At 35.5% G+C, this 23,666-nt stretch overlaps 2 pseudogenes; both read right to left on the minus strand.

Moving 5' to 3' along the window:
• Nucleotides 1–983: 983 nt before the first annotated feature.
• LOC138359132 (nucleoporin p54-like) lies at nt 984–7,037 on the minus strand (annotated as a pseudogene).
• A 2,149-nt stretch (nt 7,038–9,186) lies between these two features.
• The window catches only part of LOC138359146 (ribonucleoside-diphosphate reductase subunit M2 B-like), an 87,070-nt pseudogene continuing 72,590 nt past the window's right edge, over nt 9,187–23,666 (minus strand).

Here is a 23,666-nt window from a genome sequence, read left to right on the forward strand (position 1 = left end):
ACCCAAAACCCAAAACAACCATTGGAATTTAAAACACAATTCTTGAGATAATCCAACATGATTTGATTGATGTGTATAGTTAATCTGGTATACTAATAATGGTGTTTCCTCTTTGAAAAGAAACGATCTAGTACTACTTACTATCGGATATATATAGCAAATATCTTCATTTTTACTAAAAGTTCGGCTTGAAATGAAAGAATTCAACAATGTTAAGTTAATAGGAAGTGCACACTGGTTGTTTTCTACTTTACGTATTTCTACTCTACTTATTCCTTTAAAGAGTAGAATTTCTTTAGTATGTTGAATACCACGATTCAAATGACAAATTATTCTTCCCTCTAATGTTTCCAAAGGGTTATTTAATTTAATCTTAACCGTGGTCATTTTACATTCATATATTTTACATCCTATATAGTATTTATTAGGATCTGGAAAAGTTTCGTATAATAAGCGTCCCTCTGTTTCTTCATTTATATCTACATTTATATTTAATTTTGGATATAAGAAATAAGAGTATGTATAACATGCACCACATGTTATTGAAAATGAAATATTATAAACAGTTGGGATCATTACTATTTCTTTAAATAATTTTGTTTTTGATTGTTGATGTCTTGTTTGCCATGTAGGATGGAATGGGTCATTTATAAATGTCATGTATGGAGTTTTAATAGATAATGGAGCCCATGGAATTATAGAATGAGCAAAACAAACAGTAGTAATTTTTCTTACGGTCAATATTAATAATAATACTAATAATTGATTCCAATCCATTACCTTAATTTATAGGATTAATGACTTTGATTTTCTTGGTCGCACACTTCTTTATATATATATATTTTGGGAGGATATTGCTCCTGTTTATTATGCAAATCGAACCTTAAATAGTTGGCTTTATTGATGTGTGTTATTAAACCAAAACAACCGTATACCCCAAAAACGGAAAACAGCAAGTAATTATTAATTATTATTATATACGTTTATGTTTTGGTGGCTTTGATGTTCTGCCGGATCGATTTTAATGTTTTTAAAAGTATAATAAAGGCTCGATTAAGTCCAGGTGGGGCATTCAGGGTTAAATAAACTTTTTCCCATTTATTCAATCTCGTGTTGTCCTTTGCCTGGTTGGCACTGATGATAACATAGCTAATTCTACCTGTTAACAGGTAGTGGATTTTTTTTTATATTTATTCATTATAAAAGGATATAGATATTTTTTATTAGGTAAGATTACAATTATGATTTCAATCCATACCCCTAAAATGAAACTTGCCAGCTACATAATTGGTCAAGCAAGAGGATCAGCTGCCATTTGTGGAGAATATGCCTCTGCTACATTAGGCGTGTTGAATAATTATAAAGATATTAAAATATATTGCCTCATTGGGAAGGACTGGCTTGTTGATAAACTTTCAAACTTCATTCCCATCGAATATTCAGGTTATACACTTGTAAAAAATGAAAAAAACAAAAAAAGGAGGGTTCATAGCAATCGCTGAATTAATACATCCGGAAGATGTACCAGTATTGATATACTTTATTGAGTCTCCGTCAATACGAGTATTGCTACCTAAAAACTACATTACATGGAAAGAACAAATTACATCAAAGTTCACAGTTGCAAATGGTACCCTTGACAATGGAGAACCTCCCAACTTTTCCGATATTGTTGGGAGATTTTATGAAGAAGTAATAAAAACTATGGATACTGATGCCGAAAGATGTGGAATTTTTCCTTCATTTAAAACAGATCAAAAAGTTTGTAAATTGTATCCAGTAGATCTAAGGTTGACATTTATTCATCCCCGTTTTGAAATTAAAAGGAAACGAAAAATCTGTGAGTGGTTTAATGAAGATGAGTATAATATTCCATTTCTTTCAATATTCGAGAGGTTAAAAATACCTGACCTTTGTAATGCTTCTTCAACGACATTACATGAAAGGGAAGGTACTGCAAAGAGGACTATAAAATGTAAATTACAAGGCAAGAAAATTCCCATTGGTCTCTGTGTACCTTCGCTAATATTATACAAATTTGGTTATAAAAGGGCTGAAATATTGAAAGAGCCTATAACCTTAGGCATAATGGCTTTAGGAACCAGTAATCAGAATATGGACGAAAAAACTTATGTCATGGGAGCCTTAAAGAAAAGATGGAGTTGTACTCGCAGGAGGAGTGGGCAAATAAATAAGTATCCACAGTATGTAAAGTGTTATGAGCCAGTTGGTCTCGTATATGAGTCTCAGATATTTGATAGATTCAGTCATAACCTAATTGATGGTTATATAATATCAAATAATGATGACCAATACTTATTCAGCCCATATGTCTGTCTTGGGTTACTGACTCGAAATATCAAAATCCTTCCTGTCATATATACTCATTTGCTATTCACCAGAGGAAACGTTTTTGTAATTCAGAAGTCTGATGTAATCTGGTGTGTTCTCGGAAATTGCAAAGTGGCTCCTCCAAATACTATAGTTAATTGTATGAATGACCTCTAATTTTTTATAGGCTTTAGGGGACGTCGCACTTGGCCTACAACTTTCAAGTTTGTTTAAGTTAATTTGTTTATATTTGAGTTAATACGAATTAACTTAAATAAACTAACACAACAAGAAAATCAATCTGCCTTATTAGGCAAATGGGGTCTTTTTTGCATAGTGGCTGAGAAGTACGTTCTATGCCAGAGAACAAACGTCTCGGCCTACTGTGCAAGAAAGACCCCATTTACCTAATAAGGCTGAGTTCATTAGATTATTTTTAGTCTCCTCACCTGTGTTCTATACTCTGTCAGAATCGATCAAAATAACAGTTTGTGAACTGGTAATAAATAATAAGCCCAAATACAAAATATAATTCTTTACTGATGAGTATTTAAACCAAACCAACCATATATATATTGAAAAACGAGCGAAACGGCATTTTACTTTTTGGTGCTATGAGTTTTTACATAAATTTTCATTATGCCGGCATTTTTTGGTACATTTCTGATTATTTCTTTTGCAAATACATCTATGATTTAAACAAGATAAAAGTTTACAGTGGCATACTAATTGTTTCAAGTGCCTATCATCACTGAGAAAGTAATTTGATTGTCTACGAACAATCTCACGAAGCCCAAGTTGTTGATTCTTATTAATTTCGTTTGGCATTATTCTTTCGATTGTTTTATCAAAATCGTTTCTTGATAGATATTGGTTAATTGTTCCAAATTTTGTAGCTACACGATATAAATCTCTTTCATTGTCTATTTCGATGATAATTCCACTGATTGTTCGCATTCCTGTTTTGTTTTCCCTATCTTCTTTAGGTATTATCACATTAACAGTATCATATAGGCTAACAGGTGGTACATTTGCCGATGACAATTGTAACATTTTTGAGGCATTAGTTATCTGACGCTCATAAACTTTGCTTCTAATAGTTCCTAAATTTTCAATATGTAAATTATATGAATCGTTATTTACTTCAGAATTATTATTATCATTAGGTTTACCATCTTCTAAATTACATAATCTTCTATTTATTATTACTTTAGGCGACAGCACAATACCAGGTGATGATGGTGTTGGTGGTGATAATATAGGGGGTAATGAAGGTGGCGGTATTTGTGGCAGGGATAATATGGAAGTAGAGGCAGTTGTAGCACCAGCAGCAACAATAACAGTAACCTCCTCAACCTCATCAAAAATTATTTCTTCCATGTCTGGCAACGGTGAAGAAATCTGACGCAGCAGCGGACTTGATGATGACAGGGAATACTGCAATTATATAAAAAAAAAAAAATTTTAGTATACAGAAATTAATTGAGGACTCTTGTTTTCCAAGGTTGAACTGAAAACAAAACCAATAAATATTAAGGAATTTTACCTTTGCTTCTTTGCCTCTTTTTTCTTCATCCTCTTTGTCGTCTTCTTCTTCTTCTTCTTCTTCTTCTTCTTCTTCTTCTTCTTCTTCTTCTTCTTCTTCTTCTTCTTCATTGTCATCATAGTGACAGTTATTGAACAATTGGCTATATATTGAGGGCGAAAGACGAATCTTCATAACTATTGGCGGTTCTATACCAAAAACTGCCTTGTAAGGCGATATGCCAATTCCAGGTGAATATGCTGTGTTTTTGGTGAATTGCACAAAGGGAAGTCCAGCTGACCAATCTCGCGTTTGATTCTCACACATCCAACTGCCAAGCATTTTGATTACATTCCCATTTGCACGTTCAATGCTCCCTTGGCTCTGTGGATGACGAGGTTTGCTATTAATGAGGAGCATGTTGGGCCACATTTCGTTTTTTAGCTCTTGAATGACCTCTGCCACAAATTCACGGCCGTTATCGCTCTGCAGAATTCGTGGGGCTCCCAAGAGAGCAAATATATCGAGTAAGTGGCGTGCCACTTCAATCGCCCGTTTACTGCGAAGAGCTCGTAAAACCGAAAACTTTGTTAAATGATCCTGATAATGTAAAATATATTAATACACACATCCTCCTTCTTTTTGCATATTTATTAAGTCCATTTGTCCTCGCTCCACAAAACTGGTCGATACAATGGGCCGTATTACCCCCTTTTTTCGTCGAGGAAGTCGTTTCAAATTGCATATGTGGCAGAGTGAAATAAAGAGTTTCACCGATTGTTGAGTGACGTTAGCGATAGTTTTACTTGCTTCAAAATAAGTTCTTTTTTCTCCTCCGTGACAAGCTGCTCTGTGTGCATCATAAATCGTATCATACAATTGCCCTTGATGTATGAAACGACGACACATCCGGCCAGGATCAGCTGTTGTTGTTCCTGTTGTTGTTGTTACAGCCGTAGTAGAATGACGATTGTCACTGGTCAGTTTACGCTTGGTCCCCCGCTTCATTCTTCGTTCAGTTTCGTCGATGGTTACTAAGACGTCATCCCCAAATAGATTTTTGACATCATATCGAGACAATAGATCATATTCATGAGATGTCTTTGTAGTCAGTTTCAATTTAGCATTTTTGACTTCCTCAATGTATTGGGCTAATTTTTCTCGAGTGAAAATTTTCCGGCTTCCATGCCCACCTTTTTCCAACATTTGGCTAATTTTTAATTCAAATTCCTTTTTTTGTATCACCTCTTCTTCTCTCTCACACCCTTCATTAACTTTTTGTCCCAAAGGTAAAGACGTGGATGATGAAGGTAATGGTTCTTCATCAACACTAGTATTGTTATTATCACTTCTTTCTTGTTGTTTCTGTCCACATGTTAATGGAGAGGAAATTGTAGGTGTGTCCTCCATGCTGGAGCAAAATCGACTGACTCTGATATTATCCCTCACACGCTGAATATTTTATATTGACCAATCACTGGCAGGCTTTCTTGGTTAAGCTGGCAGTTTACAGTTCGTGCTTATTTGACTAAATTATTCCCAACACAAACATTGTTGTTACATTCTAGGTCAATTATTTCAAGTTTCCGTTAAAATGTCAGTGTCATCAATATCTAGCAAAATTATTATAATACTTTGCCTAATGGGCAGAGTGCACTTATTGTATGTGGAAAAAAAAAAAAAGGAACTAGACTAAAATTTAATTTATTGACTATCATCAATTCAATGTGTGTGTTGCGGGTTACAAACAAAAAATCAGTGTAGCATCATACCCTCCCTGAGAGAGTGAAATATCATCAGTTCAATGTGTGTTGCTGGTTACGAACCAAAAAAATTCAGTGTAGCATCATACCCTCCCTGAAAGGGTGGAGGGAGGTGTTAAACAATGATAGGGTTAATTACCAATGTTTGAATGTGGTTTGGGGAAGTTGGTTGACGGTTAGCCAATTTCCTTAACTCTCAAAACTTAGCTGATGTTCGTCTTTATGTTAACGACCACTTGTATATCTTCCTTAAGTATGTTAACTATAGCCTGAAGTGCATCCTGCTGCCATTTTAGGTATTGTGATATATCCTGCACTTTGTCAACAACCAGTCCATATCGTTGGGCTCGCGGAAAACTACCAGGCTTTATAGACTGAGCCATTAGTTCATTCAAACATCCCTTGAGGTCCTGCAGCTGCATATACAAGTTTTCTAATCGCAGTCGAATCTGATCCTCTATTTCTTCTAGTGGTAGATTTTTTTTCCTTTCAACCTCTTGTGCTGACACCAATTTTAGAACTCGGCGCATTATATTTGTCTGTTTCAACTTAAAATTCTGAATGGTAACTTTAATTGTCGTCTGCATACAACTTAATTGTCTTATTTCATCCATAATATTCTTCATACTATTATGAATTTTATTGCCATATTCTTCTTGATACTTGAACTGTTTCTGTAATTCCTGAAATCCCACTTTTACAACAGGTATCAATTTCTTTGGGTCAGGATTTTTTTGCTTGCCCAGTTCCCACAATGCTGGATCAATTCCTATAAACAATAAATAATTTATTTTAATTTTTAATTCCACAAATGTAGGTACAATAAAAAAATACCCCGTAATATCTTCACTTTTGTCATTATGTCACGATAAGTAGATGGATTGGTCATATCAAAATCATTTACCTCTTTGCGGTGTATCAAGATATTTCTTCATTTGTTGTTCAGTTTAAGTCATCATTGGAATAATCTGTTCAATAAACAAATTCTGAAACAGAAAAAGTAGGCATTTTTGTCTCTGTCTGGCTATCTACCTGCCTGTCTATCAAAAAACGTTCCATTAATAATGTCCCTTTTAAGCTAATTTGATTATTTAAGCCAACCTGATATCAAATCCCATTAAATAGATTGGTGCAAGCTATAATAAGGCTTACTTAGGCTTACCTTAAAAATTGGATTGTATGATGCTCTTAACATATGACTAAAGGTGTCAGTGGTAGATGCACGTTGAATCTCTCCTAGAAGGTATATTATAATATAGAGCAGTTTGCATAATACCATACTTGAAATCATTTTTTATGATAATTATTATTAGGGAAAACATTATAAAATCTTTAAATTCTTTTACCATTAGGAAAAACTTGCTGAATGTAAAATCTGAAGTTCGTTTTGTTTGGTACTTCAGCAGCAAAAAATTCATTAAGAACAACTTCATTACCTCCGAATAATAGACTCAATGCTGAAATAACTTCCTGTTTGTAGGCCCTGGAAGAATAAAAAAAAATAAAAAAAACATTTTTTAATGTTCACGGATCCTAGTCATATTTAACACTGAAAAAATATTAGAATATTATACAAGTATATGATTATTAATTACTTACTCCACTTCTGAAAGGCCCCTTCCAATTATAATTTGCACAATACCATCTTCATTACGATAATTGGGAATTTTTTTATAGCAAACTACTTTGAAACGACAATATGGATTTTCAGATGTGAACTCTACAGGTGACATATTGGACGAATAATAACCTGGAATAAAATTCATAAAATTATACTTTATTTTAATTATATACATTTTACAATATTATAAACAACTAGTCAAATCTACTAAGTTTTCCATAATGGTTTACTCACTACCTCATCGAAAAAAAAAAATCCACATATTTACCTTTACCAAACCCCCAAAAAGCTTGAAGTTGATTCCACTTTCGCAAGACCTCATCATTTTCATTATTGAAGTAGGAAGGAGCACAGATTGCAATATGTAATGCCATTGATGATGAGCCCGGTTGTTGGTGAAGCATCTGAAACTGATGATTGCCCCTATTTGATTCGACCAGTGAAATAAAAACAATGTACATCGAATCCTCACACATTATGGTGAAACCATTTAACACACCATCTCACCAAATGACCTGCAACAGATCACAATTGCCTTATGATATATTAATTTAACTAGTCAGTGGTATGAAGAAAACATTCAATAAAACATATCACTAACTAGTACAAATCAATAAATATCCAGCGGCAGGCCTCCGTTGCAGAAATAGGAAAGCGTCTTTTCTTCACAGAAGTTCGTTTGTCAAATATTATGGAAAAAAAACAAAAAAAAACCACTTAAATCAATATCATAATGCGCTTCTGTTGATAGGTCGAATTAAAAATTTTAACAATAATATATATCCAGCAGACAACATTGAGTTAAGAACCACACTTCTTTTTGGCAAGACGATACTTTATAGTTGATCTGGTGGTTTTCAGTCTATGACAAGCAGGCAACCCACAATCATCATTAACACATGAAGACACATGTGTATGCAAGAGGGTTGAATATAAGATTAACACCGAACAATGTGGATGTCTAGAAACTACTACATGATGACGAACCCGGCGAAACATTAGACAAATCGGGGTACAAGTTTTTTTTTGACATGATGCACTGTGGGCAAATTCATACAGCAACACATCGGTTCCATCGTGGTTAGCAAACCATTCTAATATTTGTAATAAACTTTGAGTATTAATTTCACAATAACGTTGTTTTTTTTATATAGTCTCAGGCGTTATATTAACCAACTTTCTCAAAGCCACATTTTCATCATTGGAATGGATATGGTTTTCTATTTTAACAATAATAGACTTGCTAGTTGAAGTAGTATCTTTTTTCTCTTTTATCTTCTTCTCTTCGGCTCCCTCACTGATATCGCTAATATCATCCTAGAAAGATTAGATTTCATCACAAATGCACCTGAGACATTATTTATTTATTTATTATAATATAGTGTCCAAAGCTTCACCATGCTTATCATAAAATAACTTTTAGGTACTTACACCACAAGATTCCTTGGATAGCTCCATTACACAGTAGCCCGTATTACTACTGAACAGGATTCTGGCATACTGGTTGACTGGACTGGATACGGAGGCTCTTATATATTGTATCACCGGCATATTGCATGGAACTTAATGTAATGATTCATTTCTCTCTTTGAATTATATTCATTGGTGAATATAAAATAGAAAAGTTGATTCAATGGCGATAACCAAACTTAGTGTTTACATCGGACGATAGTAGCACTGCTTGGTAATCATGTGATATGTTGATATTTTATAAAGAAGATTATGGTTTTGTTATTATGTCCATAATTACATACCTCATATTTTGTAGTCTTGTAATTAATGGAAAGAGAGAATGTAAGGTATTTAATTCATTATTCATCAAGTCAAAATATAAATATGATAAGTAAAATAGTAAAAGATAATAGATATATATTTTTATTTTTATATTAAATTATTTATATTCTATATAAAAAAAACATGTTCTATTCCATCCATCAACTAATTAACTAAAAGTCTGAATCTAATGTAAAAAAAAACTGTATTGATCTGAATTCATTACACCATATTTTAGATATTCACTTACTTTTTTTTCAAAAAAATTAGTTTTCCCTTCTAATGAGATATTTTCCATAAAGTCAAATGGATTTTCTACATTATAAAGTTTCTTAAAACCGAGTTCAAAGAGAAGTCGGTCAGCCACAAATTCTATATACTTCCCCATTAGATCACAGTTCATACCAATAAGTTTGATTGGCAAGGCATCTGTTAAAAATTCTTGTTCAATCTTCACAGCATTATCAATGATAGAATATACATATTTCTGATCAGGCTTATTAATCAAGTACTTAAATATCAAGCAAGCAAAATCTGTGTGTAACCCTTCATCTCTAGAAATCAGTTCATTACTGAAGGTTAGACCTGGCATTAAACCACGTTTTTTTAACCAAAATATTGCAGCAAATGAACCACTAAAGAAAATACCCTCTACTGCAGCAAAGGCAACAATGCGTTCGGCATATGTTGCCGTTCTATTGGTAATCCTCCTTAGAGCCCAATCAGCTTTTTTCTTAACAGCTGGCAGCGTTTCAATAGCATTAAATAATCTGTTCTGCTCCTGTAAATCTTTTATGTATGTATTAATAAGTAAACTGTACATTTCATTGTGAATATTTTCCATGGCAATCTGAAAACCATAAAAACACCTCACTTCTGGTATTTGTCCAAAACTCTTTTACAGCTATTACCAATTCCATTTTCTTAGCAAAAGGCATTGATGGTACTTGATTTTTATAGAGGTAGTTAAAAAGATTTTGGGCAGTAAGACGTCGATAAGAAAACAAGCGTTTCAAGTCTGAAGTATAACATAAAATTATATTTAGGGCCTCTTGAGAACTTTTAGGTGAAAGGCAATGATTACCTGTTGATGTCTGAGCCAGACATCTAATATCTTCAGGGCTCAGTGTTTTTAACAAATCACGTACATTGGCTTCATAAGGGGAATTTATGAGGTTCATAACATATAGGAAGGAATACAACACTAAGAATGGAGATAAATAATATAAAAGTCTATTTATTTACTTACTTCTTTATTTATTATATAAATATATAGAAAGTACATTAATGTACATAATAAAACTGAATGTAGCCTCCAAAAAATATCATTGAGTCAATGTCGCTATAGAGCGACACACACAGGACACTGTCTCTGACCACACCCTTGTCGAGTCCACTTCCTCCACACCTATCGCACTGTAATAATCCATTCCGTGTCCAATCATTGTAAGAGTCACTCACCACTGATAATTGTACTTTTGACCAGAAGAGGGCGCCTTCTTTTCCCATACTTGTGGGTGACGGCTCATAGATAGCAGCGCTGCCATCGCTTTTCCATTCTCTGTGGAGGCGTCGGGTCCATAACACAATTACAATGAGAGCCATATTTATAAATCGTGAAATAGAAATACTCACTCATTGTTAACAAAATTTATTTAGTGTTGGGGTTTGAATAGGGTAGTATCATCATATCTTTGTCTCAAATTTCCCAAATAATAGGTAATTGGGATTAACATAGTAGTATATCAAAAGGCCCTTCTTACAATAATGTCAGTCCAAAAATTAAAACTCTTTATTGAGGATTAAGTTATTATATCTTAGCCAATAGCCAAGGCTACCTACCATGCTACCTACCACCAAAGTACAGCTCACCACCCATATATTTTCCTTCAATGTTGGAATGATTGGAATTACCAATATAAAATTTCAAGTCATATATACGATATATATGGGAATTTAGGGGATATTACAAAAAAAACATACCAATTTAAAAACACCATGTAAAATAATTATAACATTTAAAATTGTGAAAACAATTGTTAATATAATGAAAAATTTCTTAACAAATAATGATATCGTTTTCTTCGTGTGTGTAATACCTATATAAATGGTCCCATTTGTAACATATTTACTGTTATTTATATTTAAACTATTATCAAGGATTGTAATGTTATATTTTTCATATAACCAACACATTATGACATTCAAATTATCTTGTAAATTATTACACACCTGAGTTTCGTTATTGATACCTCCTACTATTATAGACAAGTAATTCCAACATAGTAGTATATTTTTATAATCCCACAATACAGAAAAATTTCATATATTTAACAGGAGTCCTAATCATATATGCATCTTTAATAAAAGATAAATTTTGTACATTTTCATTATAACTTTGTACATTTTCATTATTATAATAACGGCATTCTATTAAAATTGACGCTAAGTTAGTTATGTTTATTTGGTTTGGAAGTATAATAGATGAATTTCGTCCTATTAGTATATATACCTGTATAGTGTCTTTAAAGTTTAACTGGAACTCGAACCATTCTTGTTGTGATACTAAATCATATATATTGAAAAGTTCTTCATGTTTATATTTAATTTGCTCATCACCTCTATCAAACCAGTATTTAATTGAATCTTTCAATACTATAACTTCATTGCAATCATACTCTTGATTCATTGAAATTACTGGAATAATTAATAATAATAATAATAATATTAATATTAATAATAATAATAAAAGGGTTGGAATCATTTTCAAGCCACAAAATAAACTAAAAATAATATAACATTAAAGCTTGTTTTTATATTTTAATCTTTCAACATTTAGTAAAAAATATATGGTTATGGATGTCATTATTAACAATCAAGGAAATCAGCGACCAAAAGCAGATCTAGAGCAATATTATTTTCAATTGGAAATTCAGGATCAGTAGTAATCTCATTTTTCTTGAATTGAGTATTGTAGGTGAAATATGTACACGCTTTTTGAAGAAGATATGATCTGAAGAAATAAAATAAAAAAATAAAAGTATTATAATTATTTATTTATTATATACAGTTTATATGTTTCTCTAAATAACAGTTTATCTTTAAATATAACAGTTTATATAATAACACTTTGTTCTAACAGCTTTATACTTATGGAATTGTTTTAAAATGGATTTCATTTTTTTCATTTTCAATACACGTTGTTGAACTTGACATCATAGCTTGAATTAAATTTGAGGTGAAGGCATCTTTCCTTTTAATGATGAATTCATGGTCATCACAAGATATTAACTTGATGTATGTGGAATTAGGTCCTTCACATCCACCATAGAAAATCTGGTAATATTGTGTTAGTGTTTTTTATCTTCAAAAAACATTCAATCCTATTTTACATCATCTCATCATGATAAAACTCAGTATGTATATTGTGGAGGTTTCTCTACATTTAAGTTATCATTTTTCATAGCTAACCAAATTTCTTCGGAATGGGGTTTACTTGGATGAAAAAATTCATTTACAAGAAATTTAAGAAATATTTGAGCATCCTCAGTAACCCACATATTACAACAATTGTTTGCATAAACATAATATATATGAACATATACCAAACAATTATTATACTTAATTCTTGCTGTTATGGTGGAATACCAACCATAATAAATGAAATAATTATATATCCGGTCCATATGGTCATATTTAATAAAATCTTGAAATCCGGATTCGGATAATTCTTCTTTAGTGAATGTACATTTTTCTAAGCATTCAACTTTACATTTAGTTTCAAGAAATATCCTATCTAGCTCACTTTTCAATTCTTTAAATTTTTTAAAATTAGAGTCATATTTAAATGGAGCGTCAAATTTATTTCTAAAAAACTTGATTTTTTCATATTCCTCTTCATTTACCTTTTTATCTTCATCTTCTTCTTCAATTACCTTTATATCTTCATCTTCTTCTTCAATTACCTTTATATCTTCGTCTTCCTCTTCAGTTACCTTTTTATCTTCATCTTCTCCCCTTTCTTCATCTCCCTTTTCATCTTCAACTCCTTCTTCATTTACTTTCCTCTCTTCATCATTTCCCAATTTCTCAATGCCAACTGCTTCCTCATTACCAATATCCATTTGGTTCATTTTTACCAACCTGAAAAATATATATATTATAATTGAAATAGTCTGGTGTATTGAAATAGACTAAGATGATCATCAATCTATTCAAGGAGAAACAGAAACAATCTCAATCAAAAATTGAAAGTTATCTACTACTTAAAGAAAAAAGAAAAAAAAAAACACTGAAATACTCACGCCTTATTTACGCCTTAGTAAGTGTTAATATACTACACCACAATGGTTGTAAGAATAACTTTTAGAAGTTCACTGTAGTAATATCCAAAGAAAGGCAGGATGAGAATTGAGATACAGCTCGGATCCCACCTCCTTTTATACAACACACACACACACACACACACACACACACACACACACACACACACACACACACACACACACACACACACACACACACACACACACACACACACACACACCCACACCAACACAAAGACACACACCCACACCAACACAAAGACACACACACACACACACACACAAGGACACACACACTTACACACACAAAGACACACACACACACACAAAGACACACACACACACAAAGACACACACACACAAAGACACACACAAAGACACACACACACACAAAGACACAAAGACACACACAATGACACACACACACACAAAGACACACACACAAAGACACAAAGACACACACACTTACACACACATAAAGACACACACAACGACACACACACACAAAGACACACACACAAAGACACACACACACACACACAAAGACACACACACACACACACAAAGACACACACACACAGGCCGGTACAACAAAGACCGAGACCGAATGATAAAGATAGTGTTTGCAAACGAGAACACAAAGGAGAAGATCCTATCAAGGAAGAGCTCCCTGAAAAACGTGGGAAAATTAAAAAATGTATTCCTCCAAAGAGACATGACAAGGGAGGAGAGAGCCGTGGGGGCAGAAGCAAGGAAGAGGCGCAGGGCGAGAGGGGAAAACCAGGAAGTCACAGCTCCCAACCCAACACCCCCAGAGGCGAGGGGGGAACCCACAACCAGCTACCCAGTAACGCCAGAAGGGAGGACAACCCCGCCTCCCTCCTCTGCATAGAAAACCCCCCTACCCCAAACCCTCCCTGCCCCCACTCAAATGTTCAGCAAAATCTCCCTCCCCCCACACCCAATCCCCACCCTTCTACCCCTCCCCTCCTCCCGAGTCCTCCCTCCCCCCCTTTCCTTCCCGTCCTCCCTCCCCTTTCACCCCATACCCTCCCTGTCCCTCCCCCTTCACTGGATCCCCCGCACCTCATCCCAGTATCCTCTGAGACCCTGTTATCCACCTCACAGGTCCTCACACCCATGGAACAGCCTCCCCCACCAGCAGAACACTCACCAAGGAGGCGATTTGAGAAGGGACAGAAGAAAGTGAGCCCCAAAGCGATGTACACAAACATAGATGGAATTACAAATAAAGCAAATGAGCTTGGAGAACTGGTACTAGAGGAAAACCCAGACATAATAGCCCTCACAGAAACAAAGATCACGAAAACGATAACAAATGCAGTGTTCCCACAGGACTATTATGTTATGAGGAAAGAGAGGGAAGGAAGAGGTGGGGGTGGTGTAGCTCTGCTGGTAAGACAAGGCTGGGATTTTGAGGAGATGGATATTCAGGGCTGTGAAGGTTTTAGTGACTACATAGCAGGTACTGTAACAAATGGAGGGAAAAAAATTATAGTCGCAGTCATATATAATCCACCACCAAATGACAGAAGACCTAGACAGGAATATGATAGAAACAACATGGCCACCATTAACATAATAGAAAGAGCAGCTTCTGTTGCTAGCAGGAATGGATCTGGACTACTAATTATGGGAGACTTCAACCATGGGAAGATAGATTGGAAGAACAGAGACCCGCATGGAGGACCAGAAACATGGAGAGCTAAGCTGCTGGACGTGGCAACAAGAAACTTTCTAAGCCAGCACACCAAAGAACCAACAAGAATGAGAGGAGAAGATGAACCAGCAATGCTTGATTTGATATTTACCCTAAATGAATGGGATATAAGGGAAGTTAAGATGGAAGCGCCCTTGGGAATGAGTGACCACAGTGTATTGAACTTTGAGTACCTGGTAGAGCTAGGACTTATCTCCCCCCAAAAAGAACTAGGAATCAAAAGGCTGGCATACCGAAAGGGGAATTATGAACAGATGAGAAGTTTCCTAAGTGAAATACCTTGGGACACAGACCTCAGAGACAAGTCTGTACAGGGTATGATGGACTATGTTACCCAAAAGTGTCAGGAGGCAGTAAACAGGTTCATCCCGGCCCAAAGGGAAAAATCCGAGAAGCAACAGAAGAATCCATGGTATAATAGGGCATGTATGGAAGAGAAGAAACTGAACAAAAAGGCGTGGAGGAACTTCCGGAATAACAGAACACCAGAAAGCAGAGAGAGATACCAGAGAACCAGGAATGAGTACGTCAGGGTGAGAAGAGAAGCAGAGAAAAATTTTGAAAATGATATAGCAAACAAAGCCAAGACCGAACCAAAGCTACTCCACAGTCACATCAGAAGGAAAACAACAGTGAAAGAACAGGTATTGAAACTTAGAACAGGCGAGGACAGGTATACAGAGAATGACAGAGAGGTGTGTGAGGAACTCAACAAGAGGTTCCAGGAGGTCTTCACAATAGAACAGGGTGAGGTCACTGTGCTAGGAGAAAGGGAGGTAAACCAGGCGGCCTTGGAGGAGTTCGAAATTACGAGAGAGGAGGTCAAGAGACACCTGCTGGATCTGGATGTTAGAAAGGCTGTTGGTCCAGATGGGATCTCACCATGGGTACTGAAAGAGTGTGCAGAGGCACTTTGCCTGCCACTCTCCATAGTGTATAGTAAGTCACTAGAGACGGGAGACCTACCAGAAATATGGAAGACGGCGAATGTGGTCCCAATATACAAAAAGGGCGACAGACAAGAGGCACTGAACTACAGGCCAGTGTCCTTGACTTGTATTCCATGCAAGGTGATGGAGAAGATCGTGAGAAAAAACCTGGTAACACATCTGGAGAGAAGGGACTTCGTGACAAATCGCCAACATGGATTCAGGGAGGGTAAATCTTGCCTTACAGGCTTGATAGAATTCTACGATCAGGTGACACAGATTAAGCAAGAAAGAGAGGGCTGGGCGGACTGCATTTTCTTGGATTGTCGGAAAGCCTTTGACACAGTACCGCATAAGAGGCTGGTACATAAGCTGGAGAGACAGGCAGGTGTAGCTGGTAAGGTGCTCCAGTGGATAAGGGAGTATCTAAGCAATAGGAAGCAGAGAGTTACGGTGAGGGGTGAGACCTCCGATTGGCGTGAAGTCACCAGTGGAGTCCCACAGGGCTCTGTACTCGGTCCTATCTTGTTTCTGATATATGTAAATGATCTCCCGGAGGGTATCGATTCATTTCTCTCAATGTTTGCGGACGATGCTAAAATTATGAGAAGGATTAAAACAGAAGAGGACTGTTTGAGGCTTCAAGAAGACCTAGACAAGCTGAAGGAATGGTCGAACAAATGGTTGTTAGAGTTTAACCCAACCAAATGTAATGTAATGAAGATAGGTGTAGGGAGCAGAAGGCCAGATACAAGGTATCATCTGGGAGAGGAAATTCTTCAGGAGTCAGAGAAGGAAAAAGACTTGGGGGTTGATATCACGCCAGACCTGTCTCCTGCAGCACATATCAAGCGGATAACATCAGCGGCATATGCCAGGCTGGCCAACATACGAACGGCATTCAGAAACTTGTGTAAAGAATCATTCAGAACTTTGTATACCACATATGTCAGGCCAATCCTGGAGTATGCAGCCCCAGCATGGAGTCCATATCTAGTCAAGGATAAGACTAAACTGGAAAAGGTTCAAAGGTTTGCCACCAGACTAGTACCCGAGCTGAGAGGTATGAGCTACGAGGAGAGACTACGGGAATTAAACCTCACTTCGCTGGAAGACAGAAGAGTTAGGGGGGACATGATCACCACATTCAAGATTCTGAAGGGGATTGATAGGGTAGATAAAGACAGTCTATTTAACACAAGGGGCACACGTACTAGGGGACACAGGTGGAAACTGAGTCCCCAAATGAGCCACAGAGATATTAGAAAGAACTTTTTTAGTGTCAGAGTGGTTGACAAATGGAATGCATTAGGAAGTGATGTGGTGGAGGCTGACTCCATACACAGTTTCAAGTGTAGATATGACAGAGCCCGATAGGCTCAGGAATCTGTACACCTGTTGATTGACGGTTGAGAGGCGGGACCAAAGAGCCAGAGCTCAACCCCCGCAAACACAACTAGGTGAGTACAACTAGGTGAGTACACACACACACACAAAGACACACACACACACACACAAAGACACACACACACAAAGACACAAAGACACACACACAAAGACACACAACACACACACACACACAAAGACACACACACACACACAAAGACACATACACACACAAAGACACACACACACACAAAGACACAAAGACACACACACACACACAACGACACACACACAAAGACACACACACACACAAAGACACACACACAAAGACACACACACACACACACACACAACGACACACACACACACACACAACGACACACACACACAAAGACACACACAAAGACACACACACACACACACACACACACACAAAGACACACACAAAGACACACACACACACACACACACACAAAGACACACACACACACACACACATTTTCTGATACATAAAACGTATTCTCACACAGGAATCACACACACACACACACACATATTCTGACACACAAAACGTATTCTCACACAGGAATCACACACACACACACACACACACACATTCTGACACACAAAACGCATTCTCACAAACACACACAAAACACATATACACACACACACACACACTCATTCTTACACACACACACACACACACATACACACACACATAAAGACCAACACACACACACACACACACACACACACACACACACACACACACACACACACACAGCTCCTCCCCTCAGTCACTCTTTGACATCCGGCACCCACAAGCATATATACACACTTGGTTATTTAAATCTAGATAAGGCAACACTATTTTAAATCATATAGACATCTAATGTATAAAAAAATTCATTTGAAATTAACTAGAAAGTTGGAAGTTTATGAAGAATGGTATATAAACCAGCAAAAGATTAAACATGAATACACCCAACAGGAATAATTTTTTGTGACATTAACACGGAATCATGTGACGAAGGGAATTACATTCGTATTTTTAGTGATATTGATGACCAATGATAATATTGTTTAAGAACCCGAAATCCCCATCTCTTAATCGACATCATTCAAACCGGGAAAAAAGGATGAAATTGTAACGTTTATCAATCAAGATGAAGGTTTATTACCAAAAGCAGCAGCAACACCACCACCACCACCACTTAAAAACATTGGTTCACCATCTTAGTATAATGTTTCTTTCTATAATAAAAATCCAGCCCCTCTTTTTTTATATATATATATATATATATATATATATATATATATATATATATATATATATATATATATATATATATATATATATATATATATATATATATATATATATATATATATATATATATATATATAAAATGTATAAAAAAAAATCCCAAAATCAATCCTTAAAATGGATTCTGACCTATCACACCTACCATCACCATCACTACCACAATCACCACCGACACCGACTCCGCCACAATCACCACTGCAACCAACACCGCAACAATCACCACTGCAACCGACACCGCAACAATCACCACTGCAACCGACACCGCAACAATCACCACTGCAACCGACACCGCAACAATCACCACTGCAACCGACACCGCAACAATCGCCACTGCCACCATTCAAAGAAGATAATACTGAAAATTTAATGATTGTGGAGGATCAAACAAACATATTTATTAATAATCAAAATGATGAAGAAGAAAAACGAAAATATGTTCAATTTATACAAGAAAAAGTTTCAAATTATAAAAACAACTTTCATAATTCCCATTCACCTTAGCTTTTCAAATTAGCTTTTATGATCATTAATAATATGGTTATCCCGTATTATAATTCTTCAAAATGTCCAAATAAAATTTCAGATGCAATTTACAAACAACTTATTTTAATGCCGAATGAGCAAATTTTTCATGATGCATTGATTAATTATTATAAAGAAAATCCTATTCCTCTATCACCAAATTGGAAAATTGACACCACAAATTTAAATAATTTACAGTTGTATTATTTGTATCACATGTTAATACAATCTGGTTATGATATTGAATATAGCAATTCACACTTATTCTCCATATAATTAAATTGACAAATAAGTATTTTAATAATAAGTAGTATAGAAATTATATATATTTTTTTAAATACCTTTATTCTTATTGTAAATATTATTTAAAAAAAAGTATCACTACAGAGAGTATATCAATTCGAGTTGGATATATGTGGTACCTAGTAGCCAGAACGGACTTCTCAGCCTACTATGTAAGGCCTGATTTGCCTAATAAGCCAAGTTTTCACGAATTTATATGTTTTCTCTAATTTTTTTCTTATGAAATGATAAAGCTACCCATTTCATTATGTATGAGGTAAAAAAAAATTTATTGCAGTTAAAATAAACGTAGATATATGACCGAACCTAACCAACCCTACATAACCTAACCTAACCTAGGTTAGGTTAGGTTAATATAATATATGTTAAGTAACGGCCTATTGAATGAATCTCAATCATCAACTCCCCACTGTATGATATATGACTCACGCCGTTTACCCGCGCTTCTTTGAATTTCTTCACTTTGACATTCAGAGCACTGGGCAGAAATCACATTACATCAACATCTATCTCTGACCATCCCATTGCTTTGCTTTGTTTTAATTAGACAGTCGGATTCCCCTGGTCCATGCCACTTTCGAGTTGATTACTATATATGATGGTCAATGTTGGAAACTAGTTCAACAAACAATTTAGTTATCATCGAACCTATATCCAATATTTGCATTATGAATTTCAATTGTGATGATGCTGGGTACCCATACATCTTCAGTAGAACCCATCCAGAACCATTTTGGGTTTATGTGGTATGTTTTTCATATCTTTTTTTTTGGGGGGGGGGGGGGGGGACACTAGTACTAGTTTCATTTAGTCTTTATCATTCCCAACCAACTTTCAGTTCAGTCAAACTTCTCGTATCCTAAAACAAAAACAAAAACAAAAACAAAAATAAATTAATAATGAACCTTGATATTTAGCACGTGCATTTTAACTAACATAAATAAATTTGAAGAAATAATGTACTATTAACTCATCACCTCTATTCTTCTCTTAATTTCAATTGCATCATCTTTATTAATGAAGGTGTATTATTATTCATATTTATTGGCGGTTCTATACCAAAAACTGCCTTGTAAGGCAATACGCCAATTCCACGTGAATATGCTGTGTTTTTAGTGAATTGCACAAAGGGAAGTCCAGCTGACCAATCTCGCGTTTGATTTTCACACATCCAACTGCCAAGCATTTTAATTACATTTTCTTTTGTACATTCAATGCTCCCTTGGCTCTGTGGATGACGAGGTTTGCTATTAATGAGGAGCATGTTGGGCCACATTTCGTTTTTTAGCTCTTGAATGACCTCTGCCACAAATTCACGGCCGTTATCGCTCTGCAGAATTCGTGGGGCTCCCAAGAGAGCAAATATATCGAGTAAGTGGCGTGCCACTTCAATCGCCCGTTTACTGCGAAGAGCTCGTAAAACGGAAAACTTTGTTAAATGATCCTGATAATGTAAAATATATTTATACACACATCCTCCTTCTTTTTGCATATTTATTAAGTCCATTTGTCCTCGCTCCGCAAAACTGGTCGATACAATGGGCCGTATTACCCCCTTTTTTCGTCGAGGAAGTCGTTTCAAATTGCATATGTGGCAGAGTGAAATAAATAGTTTCACCGATTGTTGAGTGACGTTAGCGATAGTTTTACTTGCTTCAAAATAAGTTCTTTTTTCTCCTCCGTGACAAACTGCTCTGTGTGCATCATAAATCGTATCATACAATTGCCCTTGATGTATGAAACGACGATACATCCGGCCAGGATCAGCTGTTGTTGTTCCTGTTGTTGTTGTTACAGCCGTAGTAGAATGACGATTGTCACTCGTCAGTTTACGCTTGGTCCCCCGCTTCATTCTTCGTTCAGTTTCGTCGATGGTTACTAAGACGTCATCCCCAAATAGATTTTTGACATCATATCGAGACAATAGATCATATTCATGAGATGTCTTTGTAGTCAGTTTCAATTTAGCATTTTTGACTTCCTCAATGTATTGGGCTAATTTTTCTCGAGTGAAAATTTTCCGGCTTCCATGCCCACCTTTTTCCAACATTTGGCTAATTTTTAATTCAAATTCCTTTTTTTGTATCACCTCTTCTTCTCTCTCACACCCTTCATTAACTTTTTGTCCCAAAGGTAAAGACGTGGATGATGAAGGTAATGGTTCTTCATCAACACTAGTATTGTTATTATCACTTCTTTCTTGTTGTTTCTGTCCACATGTTAATGGAGAGGAAATTGTAGGTGTGTCCTCCATGCTGGAGCAAAATCGACTGACTCTGATATTAACCCTCACACGCTGAATATTTTATATTGACCAATCACTGGCAGGCTTTCTTGGTTAAGCTGGCAGTTTACAGTTTGTGCTTATTTGACTAAATTATTCCTGTAAGACAACACAAACATTGTTGTTACATTCTAGGTCAATTATTTCAAGTTTCCGTTAAAATGTCAGTGTCATCAATAGCTAGCAAAATTATTATAATACTTTGCCTAATGGGCAGAGTGCACTTATTGTAAGTGAAAAAAAAACAAAAAAAAAAACAAGGAACTAGACTAAAATTTAATTTATTGACTATCATCAATTCAATGTGTGTTGCGGGTTACAAACAAAAAATCAGTGTAGCATCATACCCTCCCTGAGAGAGAGTGAAATATCATCAGTTCAATGTGTTTTGCTGGTTACGAACCAAAAAAATTCAGTGTAGCATCATACCCTCCCTGAAAGGGTGAAGGGAGGTGTTAAAAGTAAAACAATGATAGGGTTAATTACCAATGTTTGAATGTGGTTTGGGGAAGTTGGTTGACGGTTAGCCAATTTCCTTAACTCTCAAAACTTAGCTGATGTTCTTCTTTATGTTAACGACCACTTGTATATCTTCCTTAAGTATGTTAACTATAGCCTGAAGTGCATCCTGCTGCCATTTTAGGTATTGTGATATATCCTGCACTTTGTCAACAACTAGTCCATACCGTTGGGCTCGCGGAAAACTACCAGGCTTTATAGACTGAGCCATTAGTTCATTCAAACATCCCTTGAGGTCCTGCAGCTGCATATACAAGTTTTCTAATCGCAGTCGAATCTGATCCTCTATTTCTTCTAGTGGTAGATTTTTTTTCCTTTCAACCTCTTGTGCTGACACCAATTTTAGAACTCGGCGCATTATATTTGTCTGTTTCAACTTAAAATTCTGAATGGTAACTTTAATTGTCGTCCGCATACAACTTAATTGTCTTATATCATCCATAATATTCTTCATACTATTATGAATTTTATTGCCATATTCTTCTTGATACTTGAACTGTTTCTGTAATTCCTGAAATCCCACTTTTACAACAGGTATCAATTTCTTTGGGTCAGGATTTTTTTGCTTGCCCAGTTCCCACAATGCTGGATCAATTCCTATAAACAATAAATAATTTATTTTAATTTTTAATTCCACAAATGTAGGTACAATAAAAAAATACCCCGTTATATCTTCAAATTTGTCATTATGTCATGATAAGTAGATGGATTGGTCATATCAAAATCATTTACCTCTTTGCGGTGTATCAAGATATTTCTTCATTTGTTGTTCAGTTAAAGTCAACATTGGAATAATCTGTTCAATAAACAAATTCTGAAACAGAAAAAGTAGGCATTTTTGTCTCTGTCTGGCTATCTACCTGCCTGTCTGTCAAAAAACATTCCATTAATAATGTCCCTTTTAAGCTAATTTGATTATTTAAGCCAACCTGATATCAAATCCTATGAAATAGAATGGTGCAAGCTATAATAAGGCTTACTTAGGCTTACCTTAAAAATTGGATTGTATGATGCTCTTAACATATGACTAAAGGTGTCAGGGGTAGATGCACGTTGAATCTCTCCTAGAAGGTATATTATAATATAGAGCAGTTTGCATAATACCATAGTTGAAATCATCTTTTATGATATTAATTATTATTAGGGAAAACATTATAAAATCTTTAAATTCTTTTACCATTAGGAAAAACTTGCTGAATGTAAAATCTGAAGTTCGTTTTGTTTGGTACTTCAGCAGCAAAAATTTCATTAACAACAACTTCATTACCTCCGAATAATAGACTCAGTGCTGAAATAACTTCCTGTTTGTAGGCC

This window comes from Procambarus clarkii, chromosome 1, assembly GCF_040958095.1.
Source record: "Procambarus clarkii isolate CNS0578487 chromosome 1, FALCON_Pclarkii_2.0, whole genome shotgun sequence".
Classification (NCBI taxonomy): Eukaryota; Metazoa; Arthropoda; class Malacostraca; order Decapoda; family Cambaridae; genus Procambarus; species Procambarus clarkii.